We start from the raw sequence: 6,000 nt of genomic DNA, 5'->3' as shown, positions 1-6,000 counted from the left end.
ATTAAGAGGAGAAATGTCACATAATACCTCATCATTGAAGGGCTTGATGTTGTATGGAAGGCGACACTACTGGTTGACGCGAGGATCTTGTCATTGGTGAAGCCACCAGATAGTGTACAATTATGGGTGTGGTGTGGTTCATAAGCCCATTTGGTTCATGATCCCTATTGAAATGAGGTTCTTTTGGCTCCCATTGTCAATAATGAACTATAGCAAGGAACCATTTACCCACATCTGGGAGTGGAAGAGGTACTCCTCCTCATCTGGATCTTCGGGTTCCTCCTTCTGGATCTTCGCGGTGGAAATGGTGCTGTTGGGCTTCACATCGATAAAGTACTTCCCTTTTTCATTCTCCTTGCTAGGTTATGACTCAGAGTAAAAACATGCATTTCATTTAGAAGCCTTCAAGTCGGCCACTAGTGACGACTTGGAACAACACTCACTTATGTTGTGAGTGGATCTCTTATGGAACTCATGCCACTTTCCCATGTCGTTGTTCGGCTCCGCGGTGCTATTCTTTACTTATCGCTTTGGCGGGTTGTCCTAGGCCACCACACCTTCACTTTGTCCTTTTTTCTATGGTTTGGGTTTAGCTTTCCCTTCCTGCGGATTCGAAAATCCAAAGTCTCTATTTTTTTGTTTAAGCTTCTCCTTGATCTTGAAATCATATCTATACATTGTGCCGAGCGAGGAGATGTCTAGGAACTTCATCTCATCCTAGATGTACTTGTGTAGACAGCCACAGTACTTGAGCACCAAATTTTTCTCGCAATCCTTGATACTCGACTTCGTGCGAAGGGTATGAAAAACATTGGTAAACTCTGGCATGTCTTGGTCCCTTCCCTTCCACAATGTGGTCCACTTTATGTATATATCCTCATAGCTCCTGATAGGATAGTACTACTCCTTAATTTCATCCCAGAATGAATTCCAAGTGGGTGAGGCAGAAAATAGTGAGGGTGTACTTTCATCCTTCTACTCATAGTACGTTTCCCATGAGTCCTCAACATGGGGGGCAGCTTTGAGAAGAGAAAAATTAATCTTTTCTCAGCTGGAAAAATCATGAACAGAAAAATATCCTTCTAGCATATTTAACCATTTATATACGATGTCTGCATCTATTTGCACCTCAAATATGGGAATCTAAAATTCTACTTGTACGTTAAAAGGAGTGGTTCCTCCAGAGTGGCTCTTGGATGTGGATGCGTTGTCGGTGGGCAACAGTTGAAGGACCTAGGAAATTTTATACATCATCTCATTCCTTTGCTTCTCGAGGGCCTCTTTGAGCAATATTTTAATAGGATCTACAACTCCCTCATCTTTCTTTTCTTCCCCCATGGGCACTGTCGGGCTTTGTGAGGCTAATCTTGCAAAGGTTCAACCAGGTCAAGCCCTAACTCCTTATACCCTGATCTTGTTGGGGACATGAAAAGAAGGATTGAGAAAGAGAAGGTCGTTCTAATACCATTGATCTAAATTTAAACAGGAAAGCAACAAATTATAGATATAACCATAAACAAAAAGATGCAACAAACATAAAACTTCATTTCATTCATATCAAAGAACTTAAATATGCTTACATACAGAATGCAAAAAAACTAGCTCGGGTGATGGTATCTTATCTCTGAGAAGAGATGTGGTGGCTACATGCCTTTAAACTATGTTACGATGAGGCTTGAAGGCATATTTACTAATGATAAAACATGGAAAACCCAAAAACATCCAAAAACCTAACCCTAGGAGATGAAACACCAAACTATGGGCCCGATTAGGGTAAATTGGTACATCAACTTCCGGGGGCCATAACTTTGGCATAAAATCTTTGTTTGATGCACACGATACCTCGTTAGAAATATTTATCTGACGACTAAAAATATTAACAGAAAATATTGCGTTAAACTATCATATTTGTTGTTGGTGATTTTCCAAAAAATGTCACTTAGGGCCTCAAAACAGCTCCAGAAGTTCAAGACCCAAAAAAATTCCAAAAATAGTAAATTATGCTATTGTTAAGGAAACTAAAAAATTGAAAGAAACAATGGTGGGGTTCCAAGTGGAATAGGAGGGTGGACACCAATATCCACTTGGATCATACAATGCCTCGAAAGGACTCATCCTCAGTGACTCCTGATAACCATTGTTGTATGCAAACTCAACCAATGGAAGATACTCCTCCCATTTCCTTTGCTAGTGCATCATGTACATCCTCAACATATCGTCCAAGATCTTGTTGACCCTCTTTGTTTGTACATCTACGTGCATATGATAAGTTTTATTGAAGGCCAACTCTGTACCCAAGCCTGCAAATAAATCCTTCTAGAACTTGGAAGTGAACTTTGCATTCCTATTCGACACAGTCTTCTTCGTAACACCATGTAGCCTCACTATCTCACTGATGAACACCTATGCTACCTCACTGGCTGAATATGTAGTCTTTACTGGAATGAAGTGATCTACCTTTCTCAACCTGTCAACCACGACCATAATAGAATCATGTTTCCTCATTATCCTCGGAAGACCTGTGATGAAATCCATGGAAATGACCTCCCATTTCCATGCCAGAATCGTTATCGATTGTAGTAAACCACTTGGATTCTTACATTCTGCCTTGACCTGCTGACAATCTAAAATATAACCATGAAATATGCCGCTTCCTTCTTCATATTTGTCCAATAGTAGAGCTTTTTTATGGCCATCAATGTCCTCTGATATCCTATATGACCCATGTATGGCTTTCCATGAAACTCCCTGAAGATAAGCTTCTTCAGGTCACTGGAATTCGGCACATAGATCTTGTCTCAAAATATCACCAAACCATATATCGTGAGATGATATTCTACATCCTAATCACCTGTATCAGTGCTCTGTTGTAACCTGTGCATAATCTCCATGTATTTGTCATCTTGTTGTCCTGCTTGCAAGATCCTATCATGTAACTTAGTCCCATAAGAGCTCATAGCTGAGATATGATTTACCTATACATTCCTCGTAAGAGCATCTGCAAACTAGTTCTCATTCACTTTGATGTATCTAATCTCGAAGTCGAACTCACTAAGGGTAGCCAACTGTCTAGCTTTCATAGAATTTAGATTAGACTGATCAAACAAACACCTCAACCTAATGTGACCGCTCATCAATGTAAATATTCTACGCAAAGCATAGTGTCACCACATCTTCAATGCATGTATAATCAAAACTACCTCAAGATCATGTGTTGGATAATTATGCTCGTGCTCATTCAGTTTCTGTGACTCATAGCACAATACCTATCCTTCTTGCATGAGAACTCCACCAAGTCCTCTCTTGCAAGAATCTGTACATACAACAAAATCCTTGTCCGGATCCGAAATCTTTAGCATTAGTGCATGTGTAAACAACTTCTTAAGCTACTCAAAACTAGCCTCACATTCTTCTATCCATTCAAATTTCTTACCTTTCCACTACAATGATGTGATAGGATATGAAACACGTGAGAAGTTCTTGATGAATTTCCTGTAGTAACCTTCCAATCCCATAAATGATCTCAGCTCATCCAGATTCTTAGGAGCTTCCCACTCCATGATAGCCCTTATCTTTTATGGATCCACTACTATGCCATCCTTGGAGAGAACATGCCCCAAGTAGTGTACATCAGTCTGAAATAAGTTGTACTTGCTAAGTTTAACATATAACTGATGCTCTCTTAGCAATTTCAACCTTGCTGCTAAATGCTCGGCATGTTCTTACTCATTCCTAGAATATACCAGTATGTCATCAATGAATATAATAACAAACTTGTCTAGGTAAAGATGCAAAACACTATTCATCAAACACATAAATGTAGTTGGATAAATAGTCAAACCGAATGGAACAACAAAAAACTCATAATCCCCATACCTGGTCCTGAATGCAATCTTGAAGATATCCTCTTCCTTGATGCGTACCTAATTGTATCTCGATCTCAAGTCGATATTAGAGAACAATGTTGCTCCCTTCAACTTATTAAACAAATCATCAATCCTCAGTAATGCTTACCTTTTCTTGATCGTTACCTTTTTCAATTGTTTGTAGTCAATGAACAGTCTAAGAGTACCATCTTTCTTGCTTACAAACAATACTTGTATGCCCCAAGGTGATACACTCAGCCTAATGTACCAGTTCTGCAATATTTCCTTCAGCTGCAACTTTAACTCAACCAACTCATGTGTGCTCAACCTTAAGGTGCTTTTGATGTTGGATCTTCCCCTGGCATCAACTTAATAGAAAAGTATTGTTCCCTGTGAGGTGGAAACTTTGTAATATCCTTAGGGAATACATGCTGAAACTGTTGCAAAATTGGGTACCTGCTTAACACATCTACATCCTCAACCTCATTACACTTGTCACTAGAAATGTTTACTGCAAACATCACACAACCTTTTCTACAACTACGCTTAGCCTGCATAGCAGTAACTATCCTCACTAGCGTAGGCTTCTTCTTTCCCTGTAAAGTCCTCCTTTCTCCACTATCATCCACACACTCAATGGCCTTGTCAAAGAAATCAACATTGGTCTTGTGAAGGTCTAGCCAATCCATATACAAAAGCATACTATACAATCCCAATGGAAATACATTCAAATGTCCTATTGTAGGCATACCATTTAGCTCAAATGTACAAGCTCTTACCTAATGGTGAACTTGCTTCTTTGTACCTATAGCTAAATGTACCAACCAAGATTCTACATGCACTTCTTTTCTCAAACCACACTCATCCACCAGGTTAGCATTAATATAACTACCATCCATCTCAGTGATTGATGTCGAATGATCTCGGATGAAGCTTTTCTATCTTATCAACTCTAGTGAACCTTGGTATGTTGACATTATTGTTGACCTCCAAGCACAAAGTTTCTACCTTGAACTGTCGTCAGGTGACCATCGTCGCATCTGCCACCAAACACGACACTATATAGTGCTCAAAGATACTTTATATCGCCATGGCACTGATACATTTCTTCGATTTTGCCTCACTCATGAAGAGGAAAAACACGTTTTACATGACTACCATGCTGGGGCATGTGGAGGTCATCTTTCTAGCATATCTACTGCTCAGAAAATTTTTACGTGCAGGCTACTACTAGCAAACCTTGTTCAAATATTGTATCAAGTCTATCTGGCAGTGCCACCATTGTCAAGTATTTCCAAAGAAAATGTGCGCTCCTCCAACCCTACTGCACCTAGTTATCTCCGTCGGCCCCTTTGCCAAATGGGGGATAGACTTCATAACTTACAACGCCACGTCCTTTGCCAGACACAACTACATTATAGTAGTTGTGGACTATTTCATGAAATGGGCCAAAGCCCTTCCCACTTTCTGGGTCCATGGAGAAACCACTACACAATTCCTGTTCAATCAAGTCATATGTCACTTCGGTGTGCCCCGCACGATCATTACAAACCATGAGTATCATTTTCAGAATTACATGATGTCTAACTTAACATTGTTTCTTAGTTTTTGCCAGGATCAATAATCCTCTTACTTCCCCCAAGCTAATGGCAAAGTAGAAGCCGTCATGGTGTCTTAAAAACAATGATCCACAAGTTAGTAGGAAATCATAAAACCCACTGGCATCAAATATTATATACAACATTGTGGGCATACCGAACTTCAGTAAAAATTGCTAGAGTATTTACGCCTTTTCAACTAGCTTATGGCCTGGATGTAGTTTTACCAATCGAGTATGAGATTCCTTCCTTACAAATCGTTGTTGAACTCTTGCTCAAAACCACTGCTGAAGAAGAATGCCTACTATACCTAAATTAACTAGATGAAACCCATCGAGATGCCGAATTGGCACTCGAAACCCACAAGCGTCAGGTCAAAGCCCAGTATGAAAAAAAGGTCAAGCCTTGTTCTTACCAAGAGGGAGATCTTGTTTTACTCAACGATCAAATACATGACCTCTTGGGGGTAGGAATGCTTCAACCCTTACGGATCAGTCGATATGTCATCACGAAGGCCCTCTAAAAAGGGGAATATG

Source organism: Pinus tabuliformis, chromosome 7 (genome assembly GCF_031772625.1).
Source record: "Pinus tabuliformis cultivar Carrire ecotype Pingquan chromosome 7, CPIR1, whole genome shotgun sequence".
Taxonomy (NCBI): Eukaryota; Viridiplantae; Streptophyta; class Pinopsida; order Pinales; family Pinaceae; genus Pinus; species Pinus tabuliformis.
The sequence above is the reverse complement of the archived record's forward strand: the minus strand, read 5'-3'. Positions refer to the sequence as shown.